Source organism: Gallus gallus, chromosome 7 (assembly GCF_016699485.2).
Source record: "Gallus gallus isolate bGalGal1 chromosome 7, bGalGal1.mat.broiler.GRCg7b, whole genome shotgun sequence".
Classification (NCBI taxonomy): domain Eukaryota; kingdom Metazoa; phylum Chordata; class Aves; order Galliformes; family Phasianidae; genus Gallus; species Gallus gallus.
The window spans coordinates 1,038,402-1,057,327 of NC_052538.1; the positions used below are offsets into that span (position 1 = coordinate 1,038,402).

The following is an 18,926-nucleotide window of genomic DNA, read 5'->3' on the forward strand; positions in this document are numbered from 1 at the left end:
TGCCAAACACTTCATTCATTTATCACTTACTTGCTCATCTACAAATGTCAGTTGGACGAGGTTTATTCTCTAATACCAATTTTCGCTGGGCCATGGGCTATGTTTTTGCTTTGAAATTTCCAGGACTGAGTATTGCCACCAAAACATTTCACTGCTTAGTGAGAAGCTGAGAACTGCATGCTTATGGGAACACATAACAAGAAGAAAATCTATCTGGGTGAGAGGCTGGGATGATTCAGCTCTTCATTTGAGCAGTGGGACTGTAGATACTTGATCTTCAGTTATAGAAGAATCAAGCAGGAATATGTGGAGTGTTAATTTGTAGTAGATGACAATATCCAGTGACAGACCAAGTACTTACATGAGGCTGCTTGGTATATGCTATAGATGTTTCTCAGCTCTTAGCTTGAAATTCACTGACAGACCAATGAAACATTGAAGATTTGATTGTTATTGGTTGCTAGACTATGCAGGGATCACATTAAAGGAAACAAACTGTTTAAGAAGATATTTCTGATGTGACAGGCTTAGTCAGACTAATGCATTCCCTTTTCATGCTTGCTGAGTGCCACCTGCATGCATACTTTTAGCCTTGAGTAGTGGCTACAGGTACCAATAAAGAGCTGATAATTTCCATTCCTGAAGTATTTTGCTCAGGCTTACTTTGCGGTAGCAGGAGTAGAAAGGAAAATAGAGACTTGTCAAGATGATCTATGCCCTGCTGGTATCTGGTTCTTTTAGAGAGACCAGAGCTGGTTGGCATACTATAAGTCATATGGTCTATAATTCAGCAGGCCATGAATGGCTACAATATTTTCAAGATTAAATGCCTGGTCTGCAATTTATGTTATTCTATTCAAGCTTGCAGTGACTGAAGCTGAAAAGCAGTAACAAGCTGAGAAAGGTATTTATGCAGAGTATACTTGAAGTTAGTCTTACTTTCCTGAAGTTGAAGTTTCCTGGCTGTACTCTGTAGACTTGGTGAAATGAAGATAGTTTCATGTGCAGTGAGCACAGTAGGAGCAGTACTAACACAGTCACTTGTAAAATAATGCGTAATTTCTGTCTTACTGTGGCTGCCCATAAGTACTTATGACTAGATTGCTGCTGTGTTAAGGAATAAGCATGGCTTAGTTTTCTGCTCAGTAAGTTGCAGTCTGCTGTTGATATTGGCAAAGGAGAGAGTTCATGTTTCTTATTTGCTTATTCATCTGCTCTTGGTGGAAAAAGCTGAAACAGGGCAGGACTGGCTTCTCTAAGCTCTACTTGTTTGGCTCTCTTTAACTTTCTCTTTTTTCCTCCCCAGCAGTGAACAAAACATCCCTCTAGCCATAGAGTTGCTTCCTGAGCATGGCAAAAGAAAAAGCAGTCTGCCTTGTGTAAGGCTATCCATGTAGAAAGGGTTTTCAGCTGGGGACTAGAGAGGGTGAGGTGGTCTGAGGATTATGTGTAATAAGATCTGCCACAAAGTAAATACCATACAAAATGGCACTTAAAGTGAAACACAGCCAAGATTTACTGAGGGCAAAAATCAATGAGATGTATCAAGGCAGCTAGGTGCCAAAGGAGACTGCTGTTCATGCTCAGGGTATTTCTCTGATGACAGTGTGCTATTTTTCTTCAGCAAAGAAGGACTGATGTGAATTTACTTGTGCCCTGCCAAGCAAAAGAAATCAAAATGTTTGGGCTGCGATATGAATGTGCTGGCAAGGAAAACGTTAGTTCAAATGCATAAGATGTGTTTATTCAACTTCAATAGAAATAGCAAAGGAAAAGTAGTAAATGTAACTTGTGGAGACAGCTTGGGTGTGAATAGATGAGGCATTTGCTATTTTTAATGCTGAAGATACAATTTCACACAGTTCCAATATGCTATTCATATACGTACCCATTCTCTTTAAACAGTAGAATGTACATAAAATAAAACTGCTTTTTATTGTCTTGATATTCTGACAGCTTTTTGTTGTGCAAATGCCTGTGTGATATCAAAACCCAATTTCAGCTTTTTGTCTTCAGGCACAGAGTATTATAACAGTTAATTGATGTAATGATTTCTTTATTGAATACACTGCTTTGCATAGGTGCTGTGTGATCACATAGGATCACAGGATCCTATGATCAGTTATAATTGTGGCTGCCCTGGTTTACCCTCTGTAAGATGTCCTAAAAAACGCATAACTTTTTGGCTCAGTTAGATCCTAGATTACTCTCCTTACAGTGGTGTCGCAATGGAGTTCTATAACATGCTTTTTGGTCTACACTGTAAAGAGATGTCTTTGTATTAACATGACAGAAAAATTCAATATTCAAAATAAAAATGGGGATAAACTACTCAATATTTTCCAGGTAGGAGAGTTTGCTCTTGGAACAAAAAAGTTTGTTTGAGAAACCTTTTAATTTGTCTTAAATCACTTCTTTGTAACTGTCAAGAGCAAAAGATGTAATTGGCTTGAAGATCAAATCTGTTGCATCCATGGGGTTGCTTTGTTGAAATAGTGTAGTTTTTTTTAATCAGTGTTTTTATAGGAATGTTAAATTCGGGAAATCACATGAGGATGGCTGAAATTTTATGGCTCTGGTTGTGTTAAATCTGAAAAATTTAACAGTATTTTCATAAATTTGGAGCTGTTGTTTTGTCCTCCTGATCTAAGGTGCTATCTGTCAGCAATCCCCTGTAAAAATGTGTAAATGCATGCAAAGACATATCTCTTGAATCTGTTTCCGTATGACCACAATGAATTATGTGCTTTTAAGAACTTGTTACCATTAATCCTGAAAAAGAGAAGAATTATAAAAGTAATGTCTATTTGAAGGTCATCTCTTAAATATTCTTCTTAATGGAACATGTTTATTACTGTGAACTTGTTTCTTTGCTCTGAAGTTACAATTAAGGGCTATTTAACAGCCATATCCCTCTCTGCAGCTTCATTGTTGTTATTGTGTCATCTTAAAAGTAGGTTCTATTTGATCACTTTGTGTTGTCTTATACGCAATTTTCCAATTGTTATTGCTAGTCTCTTATGTGATTTATGTTCTTGTAGAGTTGGTAAATGCTAAATGTACCTGGAAATATTAATCTTAATGTTTTAAATAGATAGTAAATTACTGCATTTTATCTATATCTGAGGTATTAATGTTAATATTTGGATGAGGCTTTGAATAGGTGAAGAATAGTGAGCTCTGGTGTGAGCTTTACTGTTATTAAAGGTTCTCTTTATACTCTTCCATTGGAAGTATAGCCATGTTGTGGAAAAGTTCCTAGCTCTCTGGAAATAAGGAGAGGGAAGAAACAATGAAGAATAGAGATGTTTACTTGATTTTATTTTGTTCACTTGTGATTTTTTTTCTTAGATACAGATGAATTTTACTTTTTGCAGAATGAGTATAGACCTGATCTTTAAATGAAGGGGCCAATAGAGCTCAATCAGAGTTTTCTTATTAAAAATCTTTTTGTTAAATTTAAGGGAAAATATCTGCTCATTTTTTATCTGTAGAAACAGTCAAATGTTTCTTTTACTTCAGTAAATGCAAGGCTTAGTATTGTAGTAAATATTGAATTAAAATGAGAATTGCAATGCTGTGAAAGTTTACCTATAGTAATCCAATGGTTATGTGGCTATATGTGTCTGACTGCTCATTTTTGATGTCTCAGTATGGTTTTTAAATATTGGGAAAGTCAGACTGCTTGGATCATAAAATAGTGTCTAGCCTCCCAGGCTCAGTCAAGGACTAGCATTAAGTATGCAAGTTGGAAAACTCAGGCTTGCTTCTAATAGCGATTGGTGGAGCCAACTCAGGCAGGTGAAAAGGTGCCTCTAAATACTAAGAAAGCAATAGGAATGACTAATGAAGACAAAATCAATAAATTACAGTAGAGTTTCTATAAAATTCCCTTGAGTGAAAAGCCTATTTATCTCTAATGGAGTGCAACTTTGTATTAATGTTAAATATATTTATGCTTTGAAATAAATTAGTAGTAAGCCAATTGAGTAACGTCTGTGACTTGCCAGAGTGCTATTACGTGTAACTTATGGTAGTCCTTTTCTACATTAGAAAATCCAGTGAGTTCATTGAGGGTGTTTAATTCCAAAACTTAGGTGTATAAGGTTTATTCAGATGCTACTGTCAACAAGTTGTGTTGTACATGCATGTTACCAAGATGTTCCTGTAGGTATTTAGTTTTCATTACATAAATTGTTTGGGGGCAGTTCTGTCAAGAGTCTCTGCTTTGGCTTTTAGATGCTTTTTCTACACACCTGACCCAGCCATGTGGAAGTCTGTGGGAGTCTTTGATTTATTACTCAAAATCTCTGCAGAAATGACACTAAATTCTATGTAGTTTGGAAACACTTAAGAGAGGAATAATTTACAGATGTTCACAGAAGCAAAACTCATCCCTGTGATTGAGTCTCCTAGGATATGAGCAGCGTGGATTTTAAAGATGAAGCTGATGAAATGAAAGTGAGATAGGGATGATTTTTCAGCTGTTTTGAAAAGAATATAAAACTAACAGTTCAGTTTGTGTTTTTTTTCTTCAACACATTTTCCTGCTGGGAGATGTGAGATGCTGCAGCAGTAAGAAGTTATTTTTATGCTGTGTATAGGAGAAGTGATCTTCAAATTGATGTGACACTCTGTCACACTTGATAAATCCCCTTCTTTTTTGCTGTGAAGAAGTACTAATCATAACAGTTTAGATGAATGGAAATATTAAAAATATTTTAATCTCTGCAAGTAGGAAATAATGCTTCACCACACCAGAGCGTTGTGTTGTCAGTTGATGATAGTTAATGTAGGCTAGAGACGTCTTGACCTAAATAATCTAATAAGTCCAGACTGCATGTGCAAATTGGAAAATGTCGACTTGCCTATAATGTCCCTAGATCATGTGCTTACAAAGTATCATAAGTATGTTTTTTTAGCCTGTGTATGTTGCTGAGCTTGTAGGCCTATTCCACAAAATCGCTCAGAACAAGTATGTTCTACATTCTTCAATCTTCACCCTCAAATGGTGGTCAGAAAATATTATACTACTAATGTTTCATCTTAATATTTGGAATGATTTTGATACTTTAAGTAGTTTTGTTGCTTTTATTCCTTCCAGTTGTCCAGTGTGCTCGATTCATTGGTCCTTAACCATTTAATTAATTTGTAAGAGATGTTTTGTAGCTTTACAGAATATTTGCCTACCTTTATAGTGCTACTGTACTGACCATGCTTTCTGTGCTTAAAAATAACCTTTATTGCAGTTACCAGACATGCTGGCTTAGAAAGGTTTTCAAAAATTAATTCTATGTTTTTATCATCTTCATTTCCTTGAATTTCTAAGTATAAAACTGAGGTAGGTATTGGAACAGTCTGTGCTGTGCAAAAACAGTGCCAGATGCTGTTTGCATAATATTTAGTGCTATTCACTAAATACAGAATGTAATGTGTCAATTTTCTAGGAGCAGACTTTATTTATTTTTTCAGAATACCTACATTCTATCATTCAACAACTTCAACCTGGGTTTCTGTGAATTAACATCAATGAAATCCAAGTTTAAGTTCTGTTTGAAGTGGAAACTTCATATTACTTTGCTTTTAGTGTAAGAGTTTAACTCAATAAAAAAAATAGCCTTTGTAACATTCAGATCTATGTAAGCTCTTCTATCTATGGAGAGGAAAGGTATCATTAACTTAATGAGAAAGAATACCCTTCCTATCCTCTCGCATCTAAAGAGCTGTAAGCAGGCATTTAATGTTTCCAGCAAGATTGTTGGTAACACTGACTGGTTTCTTTGCAAGATAGAACAAATGCTGCTGAAGAGTACTTTAAAGAAAGTACCTTCAAATATGTAGAAGTACTTAATCAAAATCCCTCTTCTACCCTTGGAAAGTTATTTGGTCTCCTGTGTTTTGTACTTCAGAGTTGATCACTGAATGCACTGCTTTAGGCTGTTAAGAACAACCGTTTGTGGTGTTGGTTGTTTTCCCCTTTCTGGACAGGACTGGAGTAAAAAGATTTAACAGCCACAAAAAATGTCAACTCCTATTTTTTAATTTAAAAAAGAATATTATGCCTTCCGAGAGGCAGAATCCTTATTTCTTGTGTTGTCAACCACAAAGAACAAGTCCTGCAAAAAGCTTTCTGCTGTGACAGTTGTAACACCAACTGTGATACCTATGTTGGTTGTGGAACCCTTGCTGTGGCCATCAGCTGTCTATTGGTCAGCTCGAGAGATGCTGCTGGAGCTGTGGTGAGCAGCAAGAGGGTGAGATGCAGGGAGGAAGGCTGCCAAAGATAGTGATTTAAAGTGCTATTGATAACCAACAATTTTAAGGAAAGTGTATTGCAGATGCATTCCAATGAAAGGAAGGTGGTGTTGTATGGTATTCTAAATTAATTGTTCTGGTTCTAGAAGTGTCAGCCATTTTCTACTTGACATGGATTCTCAGGAGCAGCACAGGAGGGTTTGTGTATTCCTAGTCCTGCTCTCCCCTTTTATCTATTACCTTTTATTTCTATTCTGCCTTACCCTTTTTGGAAATGAGCACCTTTTTGCCTTCCCTTGATCCTTTGAGAGATGTGAGAATGCTGCTAGCACGATCCCCTTGGTTCTAAGCACTTTTGTTAAATTAAGAGAATGACCTGACCACACACAGAGGAACCTTTAACTCAGGCTAGGGAGAAGTCAAAGGACAAGTCTGCTGGTAAATCTGAGTGGTGTTTTTAACTGGAGAAAACAGTGTATTCCCAATTAATTTTGCCATTGTTTTGGGGCTGGTATCTAAAAGTACAAGGCAAACTGAGCAAAAATCTTTCACCTGACTGCAACAAAATAAAGAGTTATTCTGTTTCCTGTAAGGCATCCTCAGGCTGGTAAAAGCTGTTCTTCATTGTTATCTGGTGTAAGAGAGGGGGTACAGAGTGGGAATAGAGCTGATAGTGGCTCACTTGGAATGCTGTGTTCTGTACTGGTGCCCTGTGCCCATTACATTTTTGATTTGCTTTTTCAAATCTGTAAAATACAATTTATTGAAGCTTGAGTAAAATGAGAGTAGTGATATAGCTTTATGGAACTGTGAATTACTCACTATTACTGAAAAGATATTTAAATCACAAAAAGGTACTTAAAATGGCACGGAAGGCAGGAAGTATTTCTCATTACTTTGGTCTTTTTTCAGATTAGTTAGCACTTCTCTTCAAAGACAGCCCCACAAGACTCTCTGAAATTATTAAGATGCCCTAAATCCTAGGGAGCAGAACTCTTTAAAGTAACAATATCTGTTTTGTTCACTTCTGAGTAACATGTCAGATTTCCTCTTGCTTGCTGAAATGATCCCTGTCCTTCTTTTCCCAGAGAAGAATCGTGGTTCAGGAAAACCCGGTTGCAGTATTCTAAGAAACCTTGTACAGTAGTTGACTGTGGCAACTGCAAACAGCACACACTAAGAAATATTAACAGAGCTTTCCTAAAAGGTCTTAACTGAACTTCTGTTTTGTGAACTGAACTTTATCTTCTTTTGCTAGTACCTGCTGGTCTCACATCTGACCTCTGTATAATAATGAGATTATTTTTGAGGTACTCTGCACAAGTGGATTCATTTTACTTTGAAAACCATGTAATGATAGCTGAAGTCTAAATGGATACTTGACATTTTTAGTAGTTTTCTTCAGTGTTGTAAAGTACTACACTCTAGTCTGACACTAAAATTTCTCTTGGAATTTTTTCATTAATACCTTTTCTTGAGTCAAATTATGCCTTTTATTTCCAGTTGTGGTGTAAATGGGTATAATATATGGAAGAAAGTAGTTATCAGGACCTTTAATTCCCCATCTGATAGTTCTGACTTTAAGCAAGTTGCTTAAATAAACTCAAAATGGCATTACATGTCCCTTGCTTTCAAGGGTATTTTATTGACTGATTTATACTTGTATTAATTTTACAGAATTCTGTACTTAATTTTATAGAACTAACGAAGTACTTGTGTGTGTCATTACACCATATAGGAGCAAGCAGTGAGACTGTTACATAAGTAAGAGGTGACATTCCTGATTACAGGAACATGCATGAATAAGATATTCCCTTTCTGTTCTACTGTTTTTATCTTTCTGTAACTGCTGCCAGCACTCTGTATGGGTTGAGAAGGGTATACTCAGTCATGGACAAAGTGCTCAGTTATGTAGTGAACACAGTGTTCTCCATTGGAAAATTCTGAAAGAGAACTTGTTTTAAATGTTGCTGAAACTGAGAGGTGTGGTGTGCGATAGTAAAACCAAAATCAGTAATTAAATACTCTGGGTGTCACTTTTAAGCCAATTAATGAGTTAGCTACTATTCTAATACGTAAGATCTGACCATTACATATCTATGGACATCTATGTTTTCTATAGCTATCTTGAACATTAGTTGCCTTTTCTCCATTTTTTTCTTAAGTCTGTCATCTACATGGTAACACAAGCTGAAAGTCTTGTGTTTCTGATCTCTTTCTAATAGCTCTTGTATGAAAAAAAGAACAGGACTTTTATTCTTTTGCAAACTAATAGTTTAACTTGAACTGCTTTTTGGAGTGTTCTTTTCTTGAAGATGCACTCTGGCAGTACCCAGAAATTGGATGCACAGAATAGTACTGTTTTTCTTCCACTCCTTCACATGTTTCTTAATTCATACTGCTACTTGATCAGGTGTTGTCATAATTCTGAACAAATCCTGTCAAGCTTTGATAACAGGTTAACTGCCAATCTTATTCTGTAGATGAATTTGTGAATAATGAATGATGTAGTTTGAAAGATAAGAAATCTCTGGAGTATTTAATCAATTTTCTCTGATAATAGATGGCTACGTGTAACAAAGTAAGTGTGGACCACAAAGCAAATCTCATCTGTGGAACACAGTAACTACAAGATAAAACATGATTTAATGGTGTGTTTAAATAACATATGCAATTTATCCAGTTGAGTATTTTTTCATTTGCCTAGACATGTCTCTTCAGTGAGACACTAAGCTGTAATGACACTGGTGCTGTAGCAAAAGATAAGATAGATAGTTTCTTTGAGAGCCTGAATTTACTGCTGCCTTAATATAGCCCTTCTGAGGATGCCTTCCAGAAAAGCATCCTCTGTATTTTTCAGGGTAGGCTACTTTGATTTAAATACCCAACAGTGCTCTGGAGACTGACCCAGGAAAAGCTGCTTTGCAAATGTTTAATTAGGAGTAAATATAGTTAAAAAAAAAAAAAAAAAAAAAACAAAGCAAGAAAAAAGGCTAACTCCATGAGGAGAGTACTAGCCAGACTGAAGAGCAGAATGAAAATATTACCAAGTAAACAAAACTACTCTGAAGAAACTTAGACTGTACAATTGAGATGCACTTCTACGTTGCATTTTTCAGTTCTAAGAATGCTCTATCAGTAGCAAGACTGTTTTCTTTTCAGAACTAAGTCAGACAAAAACTGAACAGTAGTATTTTTTTTACTTGTATTTCTATGAAGTTAATATATTAGAAAAAAGCATAAAAACTAGTTAGTCAAATTCTAGACTCATCCACAGCAGTAATCTAGAAAGAAATGTTAAAAGGCAGAGTTAAAATTCGTAATTCAAAGCCAACAGAAATTGAGCGAGTGATCAGTAATGTGACAGGAGTCAGAATAGGTCTATTTTGCCCAATATTCGGATGGACAGGTGCCAACAACAGATGTTTGGAGAAAATTCAGGATGAGCAAAGCAGTCATTTCCAGTGTTTCCACAGAACAAAAGCTTGCAGCTTCAAGAGATATATGGTTTAGGAAGTTCCCCCTCTGTAGCTAGTCATTGCTTTTTGAGCGAGCAGTAAGATGCTCTGAAATCTGAGCATGTAAATTGGCTGAGATGGCTTTTGTTAGATGAACTTCTGCCTAGTAGAGGAGAGGAAATGCCTCAATATTCACTCAATGCAAAGCATATGTCAAGTAATCTTTCCATTTGACTCCAAAAATGACTTTTACAAAATGTGAACATAAAGAAATAATTTCAATCCTTAGATGGCGTTTAAGATCCCCTTCTAACTCAAATGATTCTGTGGTTCTAATGTAATAATCGTACATAGTAAAAACTCTTCATTGTTAAAATGAAACAACAAACAACTTGGTACTGATGGAAAAATGTTTTACATACACCCAGCACTGCATTTAATTGTGTGTAGAGTACAAGGGGAAGGGGTGTTCTGATGCTTTTCAGTTGGTGTTGACATAGCTGTTCTCTTAACTCATGGTGACTGAACAATTCTGGTTTCAAGTCATGCTTGTGGAAAAATATAACAACTGATAATTCCAAATGTTTAGTTTGTAGTGCTAAGAGTGAAAAACATTTCATGCAGATGTATTTCTATTTCTTATGCACAAGTCAAAAATCTTTTACTTGGAAGCAATAATTGCATTTCCATTAAAAATGAATTTTAAGGATATTTCTCAAGCTCTGAGGCTGTTTTTTCTCATGAAAAAATCAATATAATCAGCCCAACAGATACTGCTAGTAGCACTATTGCTTTCACGTTTATGTATAATTGCTTCTTCCTTTACATTGTTTATCAGACTGTTATATAGTCTGATTAGATGTGAAAGGAGAAGTGCATACTAAGTACTTTTTCCTTCATAATTTTGAATACTTAGTGCTCATTAACCAGTCGATGCTGCAATTGAAGCCCAAGAGATAACAAATGAGCTTTATAGGTGATAGGTGAATTCTTACTGCTTTGGAATGAAAATGTTCTGTTTATGTATATTTTCCATTTCATTTCATAATAACTAGTATAAAACGGGGGAAAAGTTGCTCAGAATTGCCTCTGACCAAATCAGATTGTGATCCATCAGCTCAACTGCCTGCCCTTAACCCTGCCAATTGTATAGAACTTGGCTGAGGAACGCTGTTCAGTTTCAATTTCTTGTACCAGTTAATCAGCACAAGTGCTGTTAAGAACAGACACTGTCTAGATGTAGACCGTATAATTACTCACTTAAATGTGATATTAATCTTTTAATCTTCACTGATTCTAAAAGTAGTGCAGGAGAGTAAGTACTTAAAACTTGTGTGAAGAGCTCTTCTTATACTCATTTCTCCTTTTACTTTACTAATTTCAGCCCTCCTCCTCAGATTCTGGTCTATTACCCAAGTACTTTTTTCTGTGACTGAACTTACTAAATCTCTGTCCTATGCTATATATATATACACGTCTGCTAATTTAGGTTGTTTGGATTCAGCATTTTATCTCATAGCTTCCAGTTCAGCTTCAGAGGACAATCGATAGTTTCACTACAGATTGTAGCTTTCCTTTTATTGTCAAATGATTTATCATAACTCAGGATGATTTGGCTGGTATCTGTTTTGTTGTATTTCATGAATACTGATCCATTCCATAAGCTGTCTTTGTCATTTTCTACATGCTTTAAAATACTGAAATAGCATCAGAAATATGAAGTAAAACCTATTTCTATTAATTACTCAGCTTTCTCATCCAGAGTAATTATGGAAAAAGCAAATTCAAACTCATAAATAGAATAAAACAAATGCAGCCATTTTATTGTTATGAAAAAAGGATCTACCTACATCAAATAGATTTCTTGTTTCTATCTGTGAAGTCAAGTCATCGGTTACATCAATGATAACCACAAAAGCACAAGAAACAACAAATTTCTCTTGAAATGAGTGCTTAGGCAGTAGAACAGCGGGTTATAGTAGGTAAACAATGTACAGCATGATTCAAAAGCCCTTCTTCATGTATCTCCATTGCCACACTGAGCACGTGTGCTCAGGACTTCCAGTTATACTTAGCCAAAGATGAAGAGAAAGATATTGCAAGAACTACTTGGCTCACAAAAGGACTTGAGTCATTTCCCAATGGATTGTTTCCTAGCATAACTTGGAATCCAAATGACCTGAAGCCAGCTGCTTATTTCCAAGAAACAGTATTGACAGTGGTCCTCTGGGTGTAAGATATCCTTGGTCAGTGTGGTGTACAGAAAGGGTAAGAATAGCATTGGGAATGTGTTCTTTGTAACTTGAAATTTCTGCAATCAAGGTAACGATGGGAGTGCTCATGTAATGCAGTGCCTTTAGATAACATCACTTAGGCAGTGAAAAGATGAAGATTACAATACAGTTATGTAACTTGAGATAGGACATCTTCTCTAGCTGAGGATCTGATTGTACTCTTGCGTTATGTGCAAGATTTCCAAGGAATGCTGCACAACTGACTATTTCCAAGCATTGTTTGGAGTTGGAAAATAAGTTCTGGTTTAGAACAGTGTTATAAGATGGAGGAGCAGCAAGGTACCTTAGGGATGGTTTGCTCAGATGTAATAGCAGTAGGTGCAGCAACAGGAAGAAGATCTTACTGTAATATATGCTGCAGTGATTGTATCTATTTTTTATAAATGATAGCAAAGACAGTCTTAACAGTATGACAACAAGTAAGTTAGGTTATTGGACATGAAGTGCTGTCACTACTCAGCACATAACATCAAGAGCAGTGGTATCAACTTAAGGAAAAAACTGTCTGGCTGCTTTGAATCACAGATAATGCTAAGAAGATTATCTTCTAAAACTTAAAATCTGGAAATGCAGCATTTGCTCTCATTCTCTCCAATCCCATTCCATGAAGGAAAGCTTTGGAGGGAACTCTGTTTCTCAATTTGGTCAGAACACGTTTAACATTTCTCTGAAATGTTAAAATACTGAAAAGAAAATGAGTTTTTTAATTTGTGTAAAAAAGCTTTTGCAAATGTATTGTAGCTGTAAATTATTAAAACCTAACCTGGTTTAAGGAAACAAAATAGTGTTGAAGATGAACAAGAGAGTAATTTCAGACTTGAAGTTGACATTCAGTATGTTGGCAAGATGTGTCGATTGTCACTGCTGATGTTAGTTCTGATCAAGGATGCATGGCACAAGAATAATGTCCTGAAATGTGTCAGATGAAAACTGATGTGAATGCCTGATCTATATTGACCCTACCTTGAAAATAGAATTTTTTTTAATTATCATTCCTGTGTTTGTTGTAGGTATATAATTTGGAAGATATGAAATGACAGCTAATGAGCAATTTCTAAATGGCTAGACTGGATAACTCTGCTTTAGACACTGCCTGATGTTGATGTACTGGCAGAAATCATTTACCTGTGTAACTGAGAGCACAACTCAAGAAGTGTTTCCTGCTGCTGAAGTCTTTCAAAAATCAGGTAAGTTTTAAACCTATCTAATACATTCTACTGCGAGAATGGAGTACCACGTTAACTCATGGGTGTTCAAGCTTTTGCCTTGCATTCAGTGAAGAGCAATTCTCTAGGGTCATTTTCTGGAAAGGTTACTTGAGAAGTAATGCCTAACTATTTTCATGGAAACTCCAATGGATACAGAGTGTGCAATAACAATACTCAACAGAGCAGGTTCTCAGCCACAAAATACTCTTTTGCAACATAGTCTCCATTATAAGCTATGCTTTTTCTTTGGCAAAGAGCAAGAACCTGCATGCTGCACTTAAAATAACCCACACTAGAGGAGGTGACCCGCTGTCACTGTTGCTGAAATGCACCACCTACCCCTTACTTTGCTCATATGTTTGGTCTGCATAAAGGTTCAGCAAATGTCAGTGAGTGAGATTTTTTTTCTGCATGGAGGAATTCCATGGCATACTTTTGCTTCATATGCCCTTCCATGTTAGACACTATTTTGCCTGACTGTCCTCTGCTGCCTTCTTCAGCATGGCAACAAAATGTAATGGGGGACTTGGTGGGAATGTTCAATCTCTATTGCCATACCACTAACATCCACCTCTGATGTTGTGGGTTATTATAATAAAATAGCATGCGTTACTACTGGAGTAACCCTCATAAAATACATACTATAGTTAATGTGTATAAGTAACAAAACTTGTAACTTTCTAAAATTTTAATTAAAACATAGAAAAAAGGGGCAATAAAGCCATTAAACTAGAGGGGTATGTGACCTTACTTTGCAGAAAGTAAGGCAGTGGTTGCAATTCACAGTGAATTCTTGGTGTTTGTCAGACACTGGGTGAAGTTTTACTCTTCCTGTGCTTTATCCTTGAAAACAGTTGTTTACAAATGTATGTACTGCCAAAAAGTGGTGGAATTAGAAAGTGAGGGATATTTCTCTCTGCTAAGATGTCTTGTAGAAGTCTGGTAAAGAAACATGGTCATATGTTGGATTGCTATTTTATACACTGTTTGAAAATTTTTCAGGCTATGTTTTTATGTTGATTGAAATGAATCTGCAGATGAACCAAGTTAGTGATTTTTTTTTTGCAATATTGCAAAATTCTCAATAAATTCTCAAAAATATATATATATTCTCAAATTCCTTTATCACAATGCAAAGCACAGCAGCATGTTTTCCTCTGTTCAGAGGACTTTGTTTTGCCCAAGAATCAGAACCCACAAACTTATTTGCTATCATGTGAGTTAGCACTGCACTGAGCCCTCCTTGTGCCTTGATTTCAGTCTAGATGGTGTTCATCAGGCACTCATGTTTGATTGGTGCTCAGTGGTAGTTGTACACCTGGGGCGGAGTGGCAGAGCCATGATGGCATGGCAGCAGGTGGTTTAGACCTCATTGGGATCTGCTGGGTTCCAGGTTTGCCTGGTTTACCTGACATCTCTTAGTCTCAAATTCTCAGAAACTCCTAATGGTTCAATTTTGCCGAGGCTTATTTAAATTACTACACCAATAGAAGGTTGACTGGGAACTTGGAAAAGCAATTGTTCTGAGTTCATGTAGACTGGTGACTTGAGAAAACGTAGGTGTTATAAGTGTAATAATATATTATTCATTTTTTGACAGAAAATGAATAAAATACAAGAGTAGAACAGTAAAATGCAATAAGGCCTGTTGCAATGGAGAGGGGCCTGTGGCTTAAAGGTGAGTGACAGCTTGCATTAAGAGGCTTTTTTTTTTTAAAGCTATAGATCTAGGTATTGTGAGAACCAGGAATTCTAAGGCAATTGTGTGTGATGCAGCCAGGAGTGTTGTGAATACATTAGCACTGGTCTTGTGAGAACTGGCATATGTGATTTTCACATCAGGCGTTTTGGTCTTACTACAGTGCTTTAAAACAATACAAAAACTAGCTGTTGCCTAAAGAAAAAGGCTCTTCTACTGATAGCGTGGTTTCTTCAGGAGGATCTTGTATACAAGATGTACTGAAACCTTGCATGATACTTTTCAAAGAATTTTAAAAGTGATTGAAATAAGACTTCGACTGGAATGGACTGGAAATGAACAAAAACAAAAGTGTTAAGTTAGCTATTACTGCTACAAGTCATCTCTCTATAGAGGAATAAAAACAACTTTATTCCATTCCTGAAGCTTATAAAAGGCAACAGCTGAAATTTTATCAGTACAGGAAAGCTGTTCCTAGGAAGACATAGGAGGTACACTGAGCTTGAAAACAGATTAAGGCTTTGTCTAGGTTTCTTTTTTTAATCAGTTTGAGCTGGTAACATCATGCAGCGTTAAATGTACATCTGCAAAGAATATCAAGTGATTTTTTTAGGTGTAACTGTCCCTGTAATATTTTTTTCTAGCAAAATAGAAGAAAATAAGTAGATGATCTAACATTTATTAATACACTCATTCGTCTTTGATAGCTTTTGTATTTTTATAGTATATTATTAAACTTGGCTTGTATAAATGTGACAAATGACCATGATGTTTGGTGCTGTTAGATGGTTGAACTTCTGTTTAGGTACAGTAATTTGTCCAAATATTCACTTGAATCAGCATAGACATATACGGAGAGGGGAATGTGAGATATGAGCAGTGATGGATAGCACATCACCTATAATTTAATTCTAACGTGGACTCAAATCTGCTCTTAAAATAGTTAAAATTACTAATGCAGTTTTTTGGTTGCCCTAATGTATTAAGGTATTTTTTGGTCATAACTTTTCTGATGTCATCCTTTGCAATATGCTATGTCTGTGCTAAAATGGAAGAACAGCTTATTTGCACTAAACAGTCACAGTTGAGTTTGACAGGTCTATAATTAGTGTCTTTGCGAACAGCTGCAACTTAACCTCAATGAAGCTAAACTACTTAGTTTTGAAAAATGTCACAGGCATTGCATGTGGGATATTTGTAGGGCTGCATTAGCCAAACTGCAAAATGGTGACGATTCTTTTTTAAATCTGACTACTTCAGTTCTAATGTTCCATTTCAGTAGTGTCGTACTCCTATTTCAGGGGGAAAAATTCCATCAAATTCAGTGTTTTGGGACAGCTTATGACTAATGTAGGCAACCTCCACAAAATGTATATTACTTAAGAAATGCATACTCCATACTCTATGTATTTTACATGAAGGTGCGTTTTTAATGCAAGCTGAATTGACAGAAGCTGAGATTGTCTGTGGAAAAGAAATGCAGTCTATCCTTAGAAAATGCATTTAAATTTGAATAATTTAGGCATAACCATCTGTAATTTCACAACCCAACTTCCTCTGAAATGATTTAAATGTTTTATCAGTAGGCTTGACAATTCCATCTTTTGTTGAGAATTCAATCCTGTGTTCAATACAGTCAATATACGTCAGCATACTAATGTTTTGCCATCTTGAGAATAAAATGACTGCTAATCTCCTGTCCCTCTGGAGCTGCATGCTGCTGTATATATTTACCTTAGTGTTTTACTTCTCTATAATACCTTCGTTGGCTGAATCTATTTGCTCTGTGGGCATATGTGCTCTACTGATAACTTAAGAATGGGACCCACTCCTGTTTTAACACTTGGTCCCCTCTAAAAGATTTGTTAACCACTCAGGTCTGCCAGATGAAACTTTTTGTGTAACTATATACTAGAGGCAAAAGAAACTAATACAAATTCTGTAAACAGCAGGTTTTTGCTAGTTCATTTTGACTGCAATAATTGAATTAATGTTCTTAGAATGTTATTATTCATGTCTAGCCCAGAGAGGGTGAAGCTTGCACATCTGTAGTATTGATGGAGTTTTAATCTCAGCTTTAGAAATCATCTGAGCAAGGGAAAGTTGGCAGCATCCATTTGGAGTCTTTCAGTGAATTGGTTGCACAAAAAAAAACAAACTTAAGGAATGCTGTGGCTGAACTCAAATTTTACCTGGCTTGTGCTTAAGCACTCCCCTCTGCCATCACTGTGAAGAACTCCACAAATAATACCATAATCTCATGCTAAAAAAAAAACATCTTCCAAGTCTAGAGTCCAAACATGTACTAAATGTTAATGTTGTGATGAAAAGGGACCTGAGGTTATTTTGCTAAAAATTATTGGTAGGCAAATAGGATATGCTTGAAAGAAAGACAATTGTCATGTACTCAGGTGACTGGAACAGCCTGCAGAGACTGTTAGTAAAAGAAGGTGCACAAGTTTTATCATCTATTTGTTAAACACACTGAGAAATAACAGTAAGATGATGCTGACCAATATTGACGTTGTAAGTTGCTCCATCGCTGCTATGTTTTTCATAAGGTCACAGTTTTTAAGTTGCTTTTCTTTTTTAGTTTGTCTGCCACCTGCTAAAGTGAATTAAAGCAGGTGAAGTACAAATTATTAACTACTGTGCATCCACCTTCTGTTTTGCTAGTGACTGGAAATGATCAAGTAAGATCTTGTGCTCCCTGCTAGATTTTCAGAGTCAGTTTGCTAATAGGAAAGCCAAACAAGCCCAACTTTTCTGTGCTGAGGAGAGAACCTTGAGTGAGGGTTGTTTTTTTAAGCTCGTTTTCCAGTTATATTTGGAAGTGAGAAAATGCCATGGGCCGATTCTGGTAAACTGATTGTGCCTTTGTTCCATGTACTGAAGGGAGGTGTAACTCTAGTCTATTTGTTTATGAACTGCTTCCCTTTGTCCTTAAAATTCTTTCTGTATTTAAGTATTACTGATTACTGTAAAAACCATTTGTGGAAGTGTGCTGGATCTGTCCCTGGATTTCTGATCTTCCTGCAGCCCTGGATAACTGAGAACAAATGAAAACTCCTTAAAGTGTACTGCCAAGAGCAGTCATAATATACCAGTTCTCACAGATCACAAGTGCTATCTTTTGTTAATAATAAAAATAAAAAATGCCATTCATATTCATCTTCAGCCCTTTTGCTGTAATTGAAGATAGGTTGTGACTCTTTCATAACCTCTAAAGCTTTCTGAAGTACGCCAATCAACTTTTCGCACAATAAATATTCCCTCAACTTGCCAGTTACATTCCATGTTTAGACATGTTTACTGGAGCTATATATTTTATCCATTGGTATTTATTGGTTAGGATGCAATTAAGCTTGCCTTACAAGCCATTATTTTGGAACTTGAGGTCAGCTCTGCTTATTGTGTTTTAAAGGTCCCTTCAGGTGGTCTGCTTGTAAGGATTTGTGCTGGGGACTGTTAAAAGTAGATCTACCTCTAATATTACTATATATTCTTCATTTGTCAATCTCCTGGGGGGAAAAAAAAGGAGGCTAAGAGGAAGATGTGTTACAAACATGATGCAGTTGTATGCCTGGAGGAATAAGGTGCCTGTAAGCAGCTCATGTCTATTTATTTTAAATCTTGTCAAACCTCCTCAGCTCTTGTTATAAAGAGCTCTGGTCAGTGTGAATTAAGGAAACTATTTATTTTATGCTATGTACTGCTCACTGTTTCAACCATACTGAGATTAAGAGGGAGATGATTAAGTGCAAAAAGTTCATGGTAAGGTGGCTTAGAAATGACCAAGCTGACAAAATCAGCCAGAAGAAAAGCAATGTGAGTTAATGACAATCACTGAGGCTGGAAGGGGGATCATGATGTAGTTCAACCCCTCTACTCAAAGCAGAGTAAGCCATAGTGGGGCTGTAGCTATTTGGAGCCAGCCTCTGAAAATCGCCAGGGGGTGGAGGCTCTCAGTCTCTCAGGGCAACCAGACATACTGAAGCAATTAGAATCACTC

General features: G+C 36.3%; 1 protein-coding gene across 48 annotated transcripts in view; it reads left to right on the forward strand.

Annotated features, from left to right (window-relative positions):
- TFPI (tissue factor pathway inhibitor) overlaps positions 1-18,926 on the forward strand; it is a 187,039-nt gene that overhangs the window by 55,540 nt on the left and 112,573 nt on the right. For 43 of the 48 annotated variants that reach the window (XM_046944005.1, XM_046944012.1, XM_046944004.1 and 40 more), the window contains one exon: positions 13,018-13,194. The gene's annotated coding sequence lies outside the window, so the exon portion shown is untranslated. Of the gene's footprint in view, positions 1-13,017; positions 13,195-14,815; positions 14,894-18,926 lie in introns of all 48 variants that reach the window. The other 5 variants (XM_040704066.2, XM_046944003.1, XM_046944007.1 and 2 more) reach the window with 1 other exon arrangement.